We start from the raw sequence: 18116 nt of genomic DNA, 5'->3' as shown, positions 1-18116 counted from the left end.
ACACGGTGCGGAGACGTAATAATGTCAGGCTTTTCGTTCCCCCATCAAAGTCTTCACCTCTTGATTTGAGATAAATATGTGTGATTAACGTTGCGAATCAGTGCGAGATAAGTGTTCAGAGCCTCAGATCATTCCTTTGTATCATAAGTGTTTCCGTGCCAACTCAATCTTAGTGTCGTTTAGGCAAAAACTAGTCCTTGAAAGGGCTAAAGAGAAATGAAAGAATTCTCTACTGATTCACTTGAAACACAGACAGTGCCCTGGGACATTTTCTCTTATGCATGGAGTGTGTGGGAGTGGGGTGGGGAGGGGGTGCTCTCGACTCAATTTTGAGACGCTCCCTGGCCTTGGCCATGAAGTTTAATGAAACAAACGAAAACAATCTCACTTAAAGCTAATGCAAAGTGAGTGAGCCTGCTAAAAATAGGAGGAGGACTTGGAAGACGGGGAGGGTGGGGGGGAATTGAGTGAGCAAAAAAGCTTATTACAGTCAGTCAGAGGCCCACATTAAAGGCAAAGAGCATCTCCAGAATTGAAATCTAACTGAAACTGTAATCACTCACTCATCTGTGTGAGAGAAGGATTCCTTGGAGCTGCTGTGCGGAGGAAGGCGTAAAACTGAGACCTCGACTACCTCTAAATTGGTTTGGAAGCGTCGGGGAAAGCAGGAGAGGGAGAGAGAGAGGGGGAAATCTGAGCCTGTTTGATTACCCACACAGAAAGACCAGGAGGCAAGGAAATCAGGTACAAGGGGGAGAGGGAGATACAGCTGAGTTTGTGCACAATTTTCAATGTGTGATTATAAAGGCAAGCTCAGCATGTGGGTTACACTGAGCTGTCAGGGAGTTAACCCTTGACAAACTGCAGTGCAGTGCCATGCTCGTGGGTAAACGAGTGCAATCAATTATTTGGAATTGCTCTTTTTTAACGTGAGAATGCATCTATTTTGTGAGGAGTTTAGAGATGTGTGTATGAAGGATGTACAGTCAGAGTCTGAGCTTAACAAAGTGTGAGCAAGTTCCCGATGAATGCAACCCACAAGGTTTTTTTTTATCCTCTCTGTTGACGGTCGGTTGGATTGTGAAGGAGCTGATCCACGAATTGCTGTTTAAGGTGAGTCTGCAGCTCTCAATCCCCAGCACCGTTCCACCCTGCTACTCTTTCTGTCCATTTGATTTAACCCAGTCTCTTAAAGCGTGTTATCTCCCTCTCTCCTGGTTCCCCCCCCCCCCCCCCCCCCCGCCCCCCCCACCTCACCTCCAGTCTGTACTGGTTCGATTGAAATATTTACAGCTGATTATTTAATTATTTTTTTGGTGTGTATAATCCTGTGCCAGCCCTTGCCTGCAGATTGTGTTTCGTTGCGAATTGCAGAGATCTCTCGCAGCTCGCAATCACTTCATGTTTTTCCCCAGGAGGAGACAAAATGAAGGAGCCAGGGCAGAACTTTTCTGCTGCTTGCAACCTACTGCTGTCACTGGGATGGGTGCAAAAAAAACACAAAAAGTTTTTCTCTGGGACTTGCCAGTTTACCTTTTTTTGGGGGTGGTGGGGGGAAGGCGGGTGGCAGAGTGGTCTGGAAGAATGAGCTGTGAGGTATCTGGACAATTCCCTGCAAAATGTTACTGCTTTGTTAAGCCTCGTCGCACTTGCAGTATTCATTAAGCCAAAGCGGATTGCTTTCTGGTTATCTGAATGATGCCCATTTTGGACATGGTGACCCCTGCCCCTTTATTTGACAGACAGTTCGCATGTGCAGAGTGACTGACTGTCTTCGTATGAATGGGCGACGATCCCATGTCACTCCGTCATGGCTGCTGGGGGTTCAGGTGGAGCCACAGCAACACAGGTAGGTGGTTGTTCACTCTCTTGTGTCTATTTTACATCTGGTGGTCTTGCCTGGTTGGTTTTAACGGGATGGAGCATCTGTAGCGCCGATCTCAAGATGGGGGAAGAGTGCCTAAGTTCCAACCGGTCTGAGAAGGAGAGTCTGCCTGAGTCGCTGCTTGTATTGTAGGCAGGAGGCAGGTGGACCGGTGAAAAATGTTTGATATGTTGGTGATCTGATGAAGGAGAGTGTTCAGTGCTCTGGTGGGGAAGAGCCCCTGTTGGTGTTCAGGGGAAATGCATGAAGTTTCCGAGTGGTCTAGTGGAGGAGAGCCTGTGCCCAGCTCCCAGTCAGTCTGGTGCTAGATTTGCATCAGCATTTGTGGTTCTCTAATAATTATTACCGGAGAGGAAGCTGCATTGAATCCTGGTACGAGAGCAAAATACTACGGATGCTGGAAATAATCTGAAATAAAGACAGAAAATGCAGGAAACATGCAGGAGGTCAGGCAGCATCTGTGGAGAGAGAAGCAGAGTTACCGTTTCAGGTTTGAATCCTGGTACCTGGGGTGGCCGGGAAGATTGTGTATTTCCCATCAGTCACATGAAATGGCTATTAATCTGTGTCCATGATTGCGAGACGATAAGGAAAATCACTCAGAGCTCTCATGCGATGCACAGTTGGCTCCATACCTGCTCTGGGTGTGCAGGTCAGTGAAACCAATTAAATCAATTTGCTGGTCATTCATCTCATTGCTATTTGTGGGATCTTCCTGTGCATAAACTGTCTGTTGGTTTTGCCAACAAAAGAATAATCTGTACCTCAAAATAACTTTTGGTGAAGCCCTATTAAATCCAATAAGGAATTCAGGAGAAAATTCTTTACTCGGACAATGGTTTAGAATGTGGAATTCACGACCAGTAGTTGAGGCGGAGAGCATAGATGCATTTAAGGAGAAGCTGGATGAGGGGGAAAGAGATAGATTGGGGTATGTCAATGGGGAGAGATAAGCAAAGGTGGGAGGAGCCAGCATGGACCAGTTGGGCTGAATGGCCTGTTTCTGTGCTGTAAATTCAATGTCATCTGATCACAGGCTTCATGAGCTCATTTTCCGGTACCCTTCGCACCTCACGGTGTGTGCTAAACCCTGTCTGTCCTCTACCTGTACCACTCCTGCCAGCTCACTGAATCCTAAGGGCTGGCATGATCTGAGATCTGCCAGTTGCACGTCAGGGAAATGCTGTTTGTTTTGACCAAATGAATGGCTTCAAAAGGGATGTTGCACATTGTGACCTTCCAGCTGTTTTACTTAGTGTTTAAAAATAAATGCCAGCAGTATCCTACAAAACACTGGTTAGAGGCTTGGTGGCCAGTGTTTTCTTCACTTCAAAGGGCCTTAATTGTCTCTGTTCTTTGGGGAACTAACATTACTTAGCTAGGTGAGGATAAAGTGTTAATGTCAGGTGCTGTGTATTGCAGGGGCTAATGTGATGGGGCACTGTAAAATGATCCTACCCATTCAAGCCAGTAGCAGGAATTGTTTATGCATCAATTGCATCATTGTGTAACTTCAGATGCTCTGTGGTTTTGCTCTGTGACCTGGTCCAGCCTTACAAACTTCCGAGAACTCTGCGCTCGTCCAATTCTGGCCACTTGTGCATCCTAGATTTTAGTTGGTCCACCATCGGTGGCTTTGCCTTTAGTCATCTAAGCCCTGAGCTCTGGAATTCCCTCCCAAAACACCTCCATCTCTCTCCTCATGGTCAAAAGTTCTCAAGGTGCTTCACAGGAGTGTTATCAGACAAAATTTGACACTGAGGCACGTGAGGAGATATTAGGACAGGTGGCGAAAAGCTTGCTCAAAGAGGTAGGTTTTAAGAAGGAGGAGAGAGAGAGACGAAGCGGTTTAGGGATGGAATTCCAGGGCTTGGGGCCTAAGCAGCTGAAGGGCATGGCCACCAATTATGGAGCAATGAAAACTGGGAATGTACAAGTGGCCAGAATTAGAGAAGTGCAGAGATCTCGAAGGGTGTAGGGCCAGAGGAGGTTGCACGGATAGGTAGGAGTGAGGCCATGGAGGGATTTAAAAACGAGGATGTGAATTTTAAAATTGAGGCATCACTGGACCAGGAGCCAATGTTGGTCAGCAAACACAGGGGTGATGGGCGAACAGGGCTTGGTTTGAATTAGGATATGGGTAGCAGGGTTTTGAATAAGCTCAAGTTCACAGAGGGTGTAAGATAGGATGGTATACCCCTTTAAATTGATCTGCCTTTGACGTGATGCCATGGCTTCATGCAGGGAAGGAATATTGTCATTAGCAATTCCTGGCTTGCAAACAAGAAATTCCTGTATACTGAGCAACCAGTTTGGATTAACAATCAAGAATTTACAGCTCAAAAATCAGTTATCTCTCTCCCTGCAGTCCCTAATTTTAATGTAGATCCATCCTGAAATTCTTCTATTCTGACCTGTCGTTTTTCAAAATGCAACGCAGTTGTTTTTTTTTAGCATTTCTCCCACACACAGACGCGAGCTTCTCGTACTCCTCAACCAGCCGAACATGGGAGATAAGATTCTCCGTTTAATCATTCTAGTCTGCAAGGAGCTGGCTGTTGCTTGTGATTTTGTGCGCATGCGTGCGTGTGTGCGTGTGTGTGTGTGTGTGTGTGTGTTACCTTCTTCCCCGCCACAGTGTGTTAACCATGTGCAGTCTCTGTGTGATTTAGCTGGCACACGCTGAATTGGGACAGGAGTTACTTCTGCTGGTTTTAAACTTGGTTCTGTCTTGCCATCTGCATGTGATCCATTGACGCAGTCCATAGTGGCATCGTATGTTGGCTGAGCGTCATTTGAATTTCTGGAAACATTTTTCAATGAGGCAGAATGCAATGGCTATGCTCTCAAACCCTTTCAATTTTAGATTCACCGATCTCCTCCAGTGTCTTAACTCGAGAGGATATTATTTTCCTCTTGTAAAATACAAGAACAGATGAAACGGAATGCCTGAATGACATGAAAGGTTGCTTTTATTTTTCTGCCCTGTCCAATTTCATTGCATTTTTTTTTGTGTCGCCTTCTAAAGCAATGGTTTTAAAGGAGGAATCAGAGAGAGGTGGAGAAGCCATGAGGCTTAGGGATGAAGTTCCAGAGCTTAGGGCCTAGATGGTTGCAGGCATGATCATCAATAGTGGAGTGAAGGAAATCGGGGATGTGCAAGAGGCTAGAATTGCAGAAGCCTAGATACCTTGGAGGAGGTTTACAGAGATCTTTACGTTGGTGAAATTGGCATTAACTGGATGGTAATGGCCACACAGTGAGGTCTCATTAATGACGATTGATTGGCCCCCTGCTACTTTCAGATGGGCTTGCTGGTTGGACACTGCACTCGAAATGAGGGGACACATATCCAATCTCAGTTGGTGTGTAATTAGTTGCTAGTTTCATGTCAAATGGCTTGGCCTTCTGTTTTATATACTATCACCATAGCCTTGTCCCTCCCTATCGCTGTAAACCTCCTCTAGCCCTACAAGCCTCCGATCTCTGTCCTCCTCCAATTCTGGCCCCTTGCACATCCCCAATTTTTAATGCTTCACCATTGATGCCCTTCAGCAGCTAAGCTTAGGAATTCTTTCCCTAAACCTCTGCACCTGTCTACCACCCTCTAATCCTTGAAGGCAATCTTTCAAATATACCTGTTTAAAAAGAAGAAAGACTTGCATTTATATGGCGCCTTTCACAACCACCGGTTGTCTCAAAGTGCTTTACAGCCAATGAAGTACTTTTTGAACTGTAGTCACGTTGTAATGTAGGAAATATGGCTGCTAATTTGCGCACGGCAAACTCCAACCAACAGCAACGTGATAATGACCAAACAATCTGTTGTAGCGATATTGATTTGAGGGACAAGTATTGACCAGGACACCAGGGAAAACTCCCCTGCTCTCCTTCGAAATGGTGCCATGGGATCTTTTAGATCCACCCGAGCAAACAAATAGGGCCTTGATTTAATGTTTCATCCGAAAGGGACTACCTCCGACAGTGCAGCACTCCCTCAGTACTGCATTGGAGTGTTAGTCTAGATTTTAGTGCTCAAGGCCTGGAGTGGGACCAAATTTTTGGTCACCTAATATCTATCCCCTTTTGTGACTGGGAGTCAAATTTTGTCTGATAATCAACGGCTCCTGTGAAGCACCTCGGAACATTTACTGTGTTCTTGGCACTATAGAAATCCAGTTGTTGATGAAGATTTGCAGTTCCATTTAACAGAGGGCAGGACCACAGACTCACCCAATCACTGATGAAATTATTTGACTCGCCTCTTTGCTGTAGGGCCACCATTTTTGATCACTTTTGGTTTCACACTTCACCCAAGCTCTGAGATTCGTCGTATCCACAGAAGGAAACCATTCGGCCCAACGTGCTGAAAAGAGCTATCCAATTAGCCCCACACCCCTGCTATTCCCTTATGGCCTCCAAGTGTATATATCCAAAGATACTGTTGAATCCACTCATTCCCGATCAGAGCACATCTTGAACGGATGATGTAGACTGCCAGTTGTGAGGGAGAATTGCATTGTCAGAGGTCTCCTCCTTTAGATGAGACATTAAAGCAAGGCCCCGTTGGACTGTTACCACGTTGCTGTTTGTGGGAGCTTGCTGTGCGCCAATTATCTGCTGTGTTCCCTACATTACAACAGTAACCGCATTATAAAAGTACTTCATCTGCTGTAAAGTGCTTTGAAACGTCCTGAGTTATGAAAGGCTCTATATAAATGCAGGTCTTTCCTTCTTTCAAGTAGATTTTAATGAGCCTATGGCAGTGTCTGAAGAGCAGTTATTGTCCAAGTGCTATCCTCAACTAACATCACCAAAGAGAGATTAACTGATCACTCGTCCCACTATGCCTCTATTTACAAATGGCTTCCACTTTTGGCTACATAATAGCAGTCATTGTATGTGGAGGATCTTGTGATATTTCTAACAGATGTGACAAGACGCTATAGAAATGAAAGTCTTTCGTTCATAATAACAGCCCTTGCTGCTGCAGACACCATAGTGGGTCGACTGAACGCAAGCACAAACCTCTTTTGGTGCCGTTTTCATTTATTTCCAACAAAGATTCAGAAATAATAAGTTGGAGGCAGCAGCTGGTAATTGCACCATCTTCCATGCATAACCATGATAAAGTGTCTAGCAAGACATGTTACCAGGGGTAACACTGGCCTTTAAAAACACAAAGAGAAAGAACATAATGTGCAGGTTATATAAACTCGATTATCTCCGGCATTAATGATGCATGTTGTTGTTAAAGGTGAAGTCCTCTGATTATTGCGGTAACATTAAAGTATCATTAATAACATACAGCTTATTGAAAAATAACTCAGCCGGGTTATCAGATATGGATCATAAGCACTAAGTTAAAGCCGCCATTATTTTTTTCAAATAGCGTTGAGAATTGTACTGTAACCCTGAACTTCTATTGAGCTTAGCAGAATATCGCTGGTTATATTCTTCTCATTGGCTCTTTCAATAGCTGTGGATATATTGAGGGGCGGCACAGTGGCGCAGTGGTTAGCACCACAGTCGCACAGCTCCATTGACCCGGGTTCAGTTCTGGGTACTGCCTGTGCGGAGTTTGCAAGTTCTCCCTGTGACCGTGTGGGTTTCCGCCGGGTGCTCCGATTTCCTCCCACAGCCAAAGACTTGCAGGTTAATGGGTAAATTGGCCATTGTAAATTGCCCCTAGTGTAGGTCGGTGGTGGGGATGTGGGATTAATGTAGGATTAGTATAAATGGGTGGTTGTTGGTCAGCACAGACTCGGTGGGCCGAAGGGCCTGTTTCAGTGCTGTATCTCTAAATAAAATAAATATACAACTTGCTGCAGTCTTGGTTGGTGTGTTATTAGCTGTTGGCTCAGGGTAGAATGGCTTGGCGTCCAGTTTTGCCTTCATCCACCTAGGCCCTAAGCTCGGGAATTCCATCCCTAAACCTCTCCGCCGCTCTACCTCTCTCTCCTGCTTTAAGATGCTGCTTAAAACCTGCCTCTTCGACCAAGCTTTTGGTCGTCTGTCCTAATATCTCCTTATGTGGCTCTGTGTCAAATTGTGTTCCTGTGAAGTGCCTTGGGGAATTTTACTATGCTAAAGGTGCTATTATAAATGCAAGTTGTGTTTTCCATTTATATATATATATACTTGTCTCTTCCTCACTTTGGGGTGTTGAGTCTGGATTCTGTTTGGAGTCATCTTTTCCCAGAGAGCGTAGCTGTGCTTGGAGCTCACGCCTGCCACATGCACTGGAGTTGCACTCGTCCACCAATCTATCACTGGATTTACAATCATGCGAAACAGGCCAGTGGTCGGTCCCATCTCCCATGGAGCAACCTACTGACGCCATTAAACTGTGGGCCAAATTAGGGAAAGAAAGCCCCGTGAAATTCCTCTTCCCACCCCCATATGCAATCGAGCAAACTCCAGGAGACAGTGGTGTTTGATACTCCATGCCCATTAAATCAACTAACTTCTGTAGTTCGTGATGTCTTCCACTCGCTAAGAGCTCTTGCAGATCCCATTTGAATGTTTGCTGCAAATCTACACAAGGCACAACTTATTCTGAAGATCAACAACAGTCTGCAAAAGAACTTCCTGGTATCTAACTTAACTCTCTGGTTATGTAACCTTTATTGATGTCTTCCAGTTCAACTAGGGTTGCCAACTCCCATCTCCAACTGTCCTGCCCCAACACTCTCACCATTGGTTGCCTGACACCTCCATCATTACATCACGCCTTCCCATGGCCAATCAGAAAGCAAAGAGACTCTTCCTTACCCGATTGGCTGTTTCTTGACTGTCAGGCCATTCAGCCTTTTTTTCCAGTATAACTAACAAACAAAAGTGTTCAAGGAAATTGTTTTAAAACCACAATATTTTTAACGCCTCGTTGATTTTTCTCCTGGATCTGCTCAAGGCAGCGTCCCGGAGATTAGTCTGGAGATTCCAGAGCATTCCTGGGGGGGTTAGCAATCCTTAGTTCTATCTGTGTTAGTATTCATTAATCTGAACTTGGTTACTACGTTTTACAGCTTCCTAACTTATGAGGATTGAGTAAAAAGGGTTTACTTAAACCTGGTACAAATGCAACAGAGGATGACCAGGGTATAAATAGACAAGAGGGCTCCCTGGTGCATTGCTGAGCAGACTTGTGTGGTTACAGTGAGATAAGTATTTTGAAAAAAATCTTAATTGAGCAGTGCCTGTATAATGGGGGAAGGGGGCAGTGCCACTGTAGCGAACGCATTTGCACACATGGTGTCACTGATGGAACACCTTTTTTTGGGAGTGTGCGCCCCCTCCCCACCCCAGTGATTAAGTCCAGGGTGCTGCCATGTTCAATCTCTAGTCCCAGTTTGCCACTAAAATTAGCTTCAATGCATCTGGGCCGGACAAATAAAACACCCAACCTTGACTGTTTGAGGTCAGACATGAAGAATTGCCACTTGGATGGGGAACCACTTGTGGAACCAAATCCCAACCCAAGTCTGACCTTTCTTTGTAACATCCTCTTCCAGAGAGAGAGTTGACAGGGGTGGGGTCGGGGGAATAAAGAAGAAGATACACGCACAGTCCGGATATCAGCAGAAAGAACCTCCATGAGACATGTGCACATTATAATCTATTACAGAGTGTGCCTGAAGCAAATGACAAACAATACCCTTACAGAAGCCCCTCCCTACAGACCTGATCAGTCTGGTATCAATGATAAATAGCGACCTGCACTTGTTTGGCTTCCTCTGCAGCACATCTGGGCCCACCGAGCTTTACCAGAGCCATAGGACACACAACAGATCACAGCAGCTTTAGGAGAGGTGACCAGCCTCACTTTTCTTTCAAATCCCTCCATGGCCTCACCCCTCTTATCTCTGTAACCTTCTCCAGCCCCACAAACCTCCGAGATCTCTACACTCCTTCAATTCTGGTCTCTTGCGCATCCCCGATTTTAATCGCTGCACCATTGGTTGCCCTGTCTTCAGCTACTAGGCCCTAAACTCTGGAATACACGCTCTCTCTTTTTAAGACACTCTTTAAAACTTTCCTCTTGGACCAAAATTTTGGCCACCTGACCTAATATTTCCTTACGTGGCTTGGTGCCAAATTTTTGTTTGCTAATGCTCCTGTAATGCCTTGGGTCATTTTACCATGTTAAAGGTACTATCGAAATACAACTTGGTGTTGATCAGAGGGATGGGTTTTGATTGAAGTCTTTGGAGAAATGTCTGGTCAGGTTGTGGTGATTAGAATCTCTGTCCCTGATGGTGGAGTAGGAGGAAGAGGAGCAGAGTCGAAAGAGTGGAGGGTAGAGGTTAGAGCATGAGACTGGGTGAGGCTGGAGAGGTTAGATAGGCTGAGGCCAGGCAGTGACTTGTAAATAAAGACAAGGATTTTACAATTCGGCCTGAACAGAGTGTAAGATGCCATCACTCTGTGATCATGGTTAATGAGGTCCCTGTGTTTCATAGTCTTGGAGACTGAAATCATCATACTTGTTGCAGTAAAAATCTAATAGTACTGCTGCGTGTGGAGCAGGCAATGAGGGAGTACGGCATTTGGTTACAATAAATTGCTTGGGGAAAACTACAGTGTAGAAGGGAGGGGCTGGGTTAGCACGTTGTCCTCTCACCATTAGCCGGAGTTGGAAAGCAGCTCAGAAAACACACCCCTTTACGGTCCTTTGGGCAGGAACAACTTGGTTCTCCGGGGCAAAGTTATCGTGCATTTATCACTAAGTGGTCATTGAGAAATCTCACTGTGATAGATGACTTAAGTGTCAGACTGTCCCAATAGGGGATGTTTTGGAAAGAAAGACTTGAAAAACTTGCATTTACATAGCGCCTTTCCCGACCGCTGAACGTCTCAAAGCGCTTTACAGCCAATGAAGTACTTCTGAAGTGCAGTCACTGTTGTAATGTAGGAAACACAGCAGTCAATTTTGCACAGAGCAAACTTCCCCCAAACAGCACCCATAATGCCCAGAAAATGTGTGGTTGAGGGATCAACATTGATCAGGACGCCGGGAATAACTCCCCTGCTCTTTTTCGAAATAGTGCTGTGGGATATTTACATCCACCAGAGCACGCAGACAGGGCCTTGGTTTCATGTCCCATCTCCGACAGTGCAGCACACCCTCAGTACTGCACTGGAGTATCAGCCTTAATTTCTATGATCAAGTCCTGGAGTGGGATTGAACCTGGAGACTCAGAAGCAAGAGTGCTACTCACTGAGCCACAGCTAACACTGACGCACGTACATTAGCTACGGCTACATTTCGGGAATATGTGGTGCTAGGGTGGCAGGAGAAGCATTACAATTAACCTCAGCACCCAAAATCAAAGCGGGGAAAACTGACCATGGTCCTCACTAGTCATGGGTCTGCTCAACCCACTTTGGACATATTTGGCTGTCAATGATGCCTCTCATAATGAAGTAATCTGCCAGCATTCACTACCAAGGCCTGGGGGGCTCTGTCAGATAATGAGGAGCAGCCAGTAGAAATGGAACTGCATTCCAGCACCTTCGGGAGAAACTGGAGAAAATTAATGAGATAAGAGAATGCTGACACTTGGTACCGAGGAATATAGGGGCCAGTCACATAGGCAATCGTCAGGTTTTGAAGTTATTTACACAAATAGCAATCAGCACTTGGAATGTACTCTGTTCTGAGTAATGGAGGCATAAACCTTGGGATCATTTAATGAATGCCTGTAAACTGTGAATTGGAGACTATTTGGTCCTCACGCTGTGTCAGAAGGTTATGGGTTCAAACAGAACTTGAACTTGAGGAAAAATATTAGAAGCTATTATTAAAGACGTTATAGCAGGGCACTTAAATAAATTCAAGGTAATCAGGCAGAGTCAACATGGTTTTGTGAAAGGGAAATCCTGTTTAACCAATTTATTGGAGTTCTTTGAGGGAGTTACATGTGCTGTGGATAAAGGGGAACCGGTGAATGTATTGTACTTAGATTTCCAGAAGGCATTTGATAAGGTGCCACATCAAAGGTTATTGCGGAAAATAAAAGCTCATGGTGTAGGAGGTAACATGTTGGCATGGATAGAGCGTTGGCTAGGTAACAGAGAGTAGGCATAAATGGGTCACTTTCTGGTTGGCAAGATGTAACGAGCGGTGTGCCACAGGGATCTGTGCTAGGACCTCAACCTTTTACAATTTATATAAATGACTTGGATGAAGGGACCGAAGGTATGGTTGCTAAATTTGCTGATGACACAAATTGAAACATATAAGATCCTGAGGGGTCTTGACAGGGTGGATGTGGAAAGGATGTTTCCCCTTGTGGGAGAATCTGGAACTAGGGGTCGCTGTTTAAACTAAAACAGAGATGAGGAGAAATCTTTTCTCAGAGGGCTGTGAGCCTTTGGAATTCGCTTCCCCAAAAGGCAGTGGAAGCAAAGTCTTTGAATATTTTTCAGGCAGAGATAGATTCTTGATAAGCAAGGGGTGAAAGGTTATTGGGGGTAGGTGGGAATGTGGAGTTGTAGTTACAAATCAGGTCAGCCATGATCTAATTGAATGGCAGAGCAGGCTCAAAGGACTGAGTTGCTGACTCCTGCTCCTAATTTGTATATATGTATGTAATTTGAACACGTAATCTGGGCTGCCACTCCAGGTTAAAGGGACTGCTGTGTTGTCAGGGAGTTCACTTTGGTGGGGCATTAGACTGTGGTCCTATCTGCCTGTTGTGGTTCATAGAGTCATAGAGAGATACAGCACTGAAACAGGCCCTTCAGCCCACTGCGTCTGTGCCGACCATCAACCACCCATTTATACTAATCCTACATTAATCCCATATTCCCTACCACATCCCCACCATTCTCCCACCACCTACCTACCTACACTAGGGGCAATTTATAATGGCCAATTTACCTATCAACCTGTAAGTCTTTGGCTGTGGGAGGAAACCGGAGCACCCGGCGGAAACCTACGCAGTCACAGGGAGAACTTGCAAACTCCGCACAGGCAGTACCCAGAACCAAACCCGGGTCGCTGGAGCTGTGAGGCTGCGGTGCTAACCACTGTGCCGCCCACTTGGGAGGTTTGTTTTGTGGGAAAATGCGGATAAAGTGATCAGGTAATCTGTTTTGCTGATGTAGGTTCAAGGTTGATGTAAATTAATCCCATGGCACTATTCAAAGTGCAGGATGTTCTCCCAGTGCCTTGGCCAACATTCCTCCCTTAAGTTCACCAACAACAGGTTAACTGGTCATTTGTCTTACTTCAGTTTGTTGAGACCTTGTTGTGTCCCAGTTGCAGCGTATGCCTACATAACAACAGCCACATATCTGGTTGTCTAGGTGATGCATTTGTAAGATGTTTTGAGGGGTGCGATAAAGAGCAGGTCTCTCCTAAGCAAAGGCAAGTCTTTCTTTTCGTTCATCTCTTTTTTTTTAAGTTTGACGCCTGCTCAGCATGAAAGAATGAATGCCATCTGTTAGTTGGCTGAAAGCTTGTTACATGAAATGACTTTGGGCAGTTTGATGCCACTTGCTGATGAATACATGTTCACAATGGTTGGCACTAAATTGGGTATCTCACTCAGAAGGGCTACGGAAGGCTCCTTAATGAGCTGTGTTGTTGGCCCAGTCCGGAGGGGTTTTACTGCCTGTTTAATGAAGCTGTATGCGAGTGCCATGCTGGCACTCACATCCCTTATATCGACTTGCACAAAAATTCAACGAAACATGTTAAGGAAGAAAAGTAATAAATGGCTGGTGTGTTGGCGTTTAAAGCTCACCAGTCTGTTGTGTGTGGGAATGTGGTGCAGATTTGTGAGGGTTTAACTGTTCAGTATGCCTGTGGCAGACAATGGGAATAAAAGCAGAAGCTTGTGACTTAGAATTTGAGCATGAGGGGAAAATGAACGTTCTGGAGCTGTGGGTTTTTTTGGAGTGTGACTCAATTACATTTTCCTCAAATTTAGCCTCATTGAAAATGATCTTAAAGCCAACTCTCAGCCAGCAGCAGATAGGATATCACAGTTAGCTGGGAGTGTGGAGGCAATTCTTGCTGTTCCCAACAGAAATCCTGACAACACTACACAATAAGAGGGAGACTCTCTGGAATGCTCCCTCACCTTATGTTGGTTTTGACACCATACTGGCCTTTTATGAGGCTCTCCATGTAACAGTGATCGGCATAGTGAAGCTGTCATTAATGAGTGATGCAAAATTTCCCTCAGATCAGTAGTCAACCCATTGTTCCATAAATACAATAGGATGTCACCTGGAGGTGAGGTAACATAGATGCCATGAAAGAGGACCAGTTACAAAGCTGAGACAGAATTGATAAATACATAAAGTCCAAGACTTGAGCCTTTTCCTAACCGTATCTTTCAAACTTCTCAATGTTCTTCATTATGCATTGAAGTGAATTGAGTGTTGCTACACAGCAGCAATTTTGCACACAGCAAGATTCCAAAACCCATTTTTTTTTGTTAGTGGTGGAAGGAATGTTGGCCAAAACACCAGGAGAACTCTTTTTTCTCATCTAATGCCATGGGACTCAACGCCCATCCGAGCCACTGGAATAGGCAGAAACTTAACTTTGCATCTTGTCTGATCAGGGCAGTCTCTCTCCCACAGTACAGCACAGCTTCACTGACATCTCAGTCAAGTCCTGGAGTGGGGCCCTGAACCCACAAGCCGACTCAAAGTACTACCAACTGGGTCAAGCTGTGACCAGAATGATCCAAACCTCGTGTGCTGCATTTGTTATATGTGGTGTTGCACATAATGAGCTGTTTTCTGGCACTCAGTGAATTTACTACACAATGGTTAATGATTCAGCACAACTGTCATGAACACCAATCACAGCTAGTTGCATTTGCAGAGCACATTCTGCAAAACAGAATTATTTAGACAGCCATGTGGATGGCGCAGGAAGTAGGGTTAAAACTTGGAGAAATAGAGGAAATCAGTGTCAAAGGAACCTTGGAGAGAGTTCTGGATTGCGGTGGTGCTGTGGCTAAATGCTGTGCCACCAATGGTGGAGAAGAGGGTGTGGCCAGCATAATGGAGGGACTTGGAGATAAGGACAAGGACTTTAACACTGTGTGAAACATTGATATTTGTCATGGCAACCAAATGCCACCTCAGAAAACTAATTTGGGGAGCTGAAAGTGCTTGACTAAGTGTGTGTAACATCATAAAAAAACAAGGCATACAGGAATCATTTCAAAGCAGCAGTTTCAGATGGCTATAATGGGCTATTCAGGCCTTACTTTCATCATTTAGGAGCTAACAGTAATCGCTGCAGTGAGATTACTGACTTGTACAAACTCATGGCTATCAAAGATTCTGTTGCACATTAGGTGCTCTACAGCAATCAGAGCAGCAGCAGCACCAATGCAGATACAGCTCAAACATTTGGCTGCACTGCATTGGCGCACTGATTCTGTCCCAGATACAGGTTCCCGTCCCTAGTTTTTATCCTCCCTATGCCAAGTTCCTGATCCCTTGACTAAAGAATTGAGGAGGGTGGAGTGAGAGGGCAGGAGCGCCTACCCTGGACGGATGAGGTGTTTCCCTCACTCGCCTGCAAAAAGACAAGATCCAAGTGATTCGTACGTCACTCTTCCATGGCACATAGCAGTGGGGTTGGCAGCGGCTAATTATCTGGAGCATGGTGCAAGGTGCAACCCCGCACAAAGGACAGGGGGCACAGCAGAAGGTGATTGCCCTAGAAAGAACTTGAAATACTTGAAGGAAAAGAATGTACAGGGCTATATGGAGGGAGAGAGAGCAGGGAAGTGGTATTAATTGTCTAGCTCTACCAAATAGCCAGCACAGGTAAAGTGGGCCAAATTGCCTCCTTATGTTCTGTATCATTCTATGATTCTATGAACTGAACCTGATATTCCTGGTACAAGCAGGTTGTGGAAGTGTCTTGGAGCAAAAACAATGGATGAATCTCTCCATTTATTTTTAAGGAGGTGGCAAAGCCCTGTCAAACAATTTAGGGTCACACATCCTTATCCTCTCTCTGTGATTGTACCTCAGTGAGGGGGTGAGAGTCAGTACCATGGGGAATAAATGAAAGCACTTTCAGTCAGCAAACCTCAAACTTACAAAAACTCTTTTTGAGTCCTTTTTTAGGGGACCAGATTGACCAGTTCCCAACCAGTCTATTCAGTTCTACCTATGATAATTGTTGGCAATATTTTGAATATTTGTCTTTGTGTTACCATTGTCAACTATTTTATACAGCAGCACATAAGAACATAAGAAATAGGAGCTGGAGTAGACCGTACAGCCTGTCAAGCCTGCTCCGCCATTCAATATGATCATGGCTGATCTTTGGCTTCAACTCCATTTTCCTGCCCATTCCCCATATCCCTTGATTCCCTGAGAGACCAAAAATCTATCTGTCAGCCTTAAATATATTCAACGATGTAGACTCCACAACCCTCTGAGGTAGAGAATTCCAAAGATTCACAACCCTTTTGAGCGAAGAAGTTTCTCCTCATCTTTGTCCTAAATGATCGACCTCTTATCCTGAGACTGTGCCCCGATGTTCTAGATTCCCCAGCCAGGGGAAACAGCCTCTCAGTGTCTACACTGTCAAGTCCCCTTCAAAACTCTTGAATGTTTCAATGAGATCAGTTCTCATTCCTCTAAACTCCAGAGAGTATAGGCCCAATTTACTCAGCCTCTCATCACAGGACAACCCTCTCATCCCAGGGACCAACTAGTGAACCTTCACTGTACTGCCTCCAATGCAAGTATATCCTTCGTTAATATGGAGACCAAAACTGCGCACAGTACTCCAGGTGTGGTCTTACCAAAGCCCTGCACATTTGTGGTAAGACCTCTTTATTCTTGTACTCCAATCCCCTTGCAGTAAATGTCAACATGCCATTTGCCTTCTTAATTGCTTGCTGTACCTGTATGCTAACTTTCCACGTTGCTTGGACAAGTACACCCAAGTGCCTCTGAACGTCAACATTTAGAAGTTTCACGCCTTTTAGAAAATATTCTGCTTTTCTATTCTCACTACCAAAGTGAATAACCTCACACTTCCCCACATTACACTCCATCTGCCATCTTGTTGCCACTATCTTAACCTGTCTATATCTCTTTGTGTCCTTCCCATAGTTTGCATTCCCACCTAGCTTTGTATCATCAGCAAAACTTGGATACATTACTCTCGTCTCTTCGTCGAAGTCATTAATATAGATTGTAAATAGCTGAGGCCCCAGCACCGATCCTTGTGGCACTCCACTAGTTACACCCTGCCAACCTGAAAATGCCCCGTTCATCCCTACTCTTTGCTTCCTGTCCATTAACCGACCCTCTATCTGTGCTAATATATTACCCCCAACTCCATGAGCCCTTATCTTGCCTTTTAACCTTTTGTGTGGGACCTTATCGAATGCCTTTTGGAAATCCAAGTATACTACATCTACTGGTTTCTCCTATATCTGCCCTACTAGTTACATCCTCAAAAAACTAATAAATTTGTCAAACAGTATTTCCGTTTCGTAAAACCATGTTGACTTTGTCTGATCATAAAATGATTGTCTAAGTGTATTGTTACGACTTCCTTAATAATAGATTCCAGTATTTTCCTGATGACTGATGTTAGGCTAACTGGCCTGTAGTTCCCTATTTTCTCTTTCCCTCTTTTCTTGAATAACGATATGTACTGGAGGCACCTGGACAACAGTGTCAGAGCAGTACCGCCCCGCTTGGCAAACCCACACGGGAGTCGGTAGATTGCCAAACACTCAACAATAGCATCATATCCCCTGAAGTGTTTACCAGATTCCTTTGCTTAACTGCAGAAGAGCTGTAAGGAGGCCAGGTATATTATGAGACCAGATTAATATATAGTATGGTACCACTGATAGCTCACAGTTCTTAGTACAACACATATAGACTATGGAAGCATTTCTAATATGCTAGTGCTGGCGCAGTGGGTGGCACTGTCACCTCCTGCGTTGTGAAGATTGTGGGTTCAAGTCCCACCTCCGAGGCTCCAGGCTGACATACCAATGCAGTTACTGAGGCAGTGCTGCACTGTCTGAGGTGGTGTTTTTTGATGAGATGTTAAACCAAGGTTCCCTCTGCCCTCTTTGGTGCATTTAAAAAATCCCATGGCATCATTCGAAGAACAGCAGGACAGTTGCCTGAACCAAGATCACTGAAGTAGACTATCTGGTCATTGATCTCATTGCTGTTTGTGGGGCCTCACTGTAGTTCTTAAAAAAAGATC

General features: G+C 44.9%; 1 protein-coding gene across 1 annotated transcript in view; it reads left to right on the top strand.

Annotated features, from left to right (window-relative positions):
* The first annotated feature begins 681 nt into the window (after positions 1–681).
* Positions 682–18116, top strand: part of LOC137355430 (ras-GEF domain-containing family member 1A-like) — a 57281-nt gene continuing 39846 nt past the window's right edge. The window contains exon 1 of the mRNA XM_068020483.1: positions 682–744. The gene's annotated coding sequence lies outside the window, so the exon portion shown is untranslated. The remainder of the gene's footprint in view (positions 745–18116) is intronic.

The sequence above is a fragment of the Heterodontus francisci genome, chromosome 42 (assembly GCF_036365525.1).
Source record: "Heterodontus francisci isolate sHetFra1 chromosome 42, sHetFra1.hap1, whole genome shotgun sequence".
Taxonomy (NCBI): domain Eukaryota; kingdom Metazoa; phylum Chordata; class Chondrichthyes; order Heterodontiformes; family Heterodontidae; genus Heterodontus; species Heterodontus francisci.
This window is presented reverse-complemented; position numbering and strand designations above follow the sequence as displayed.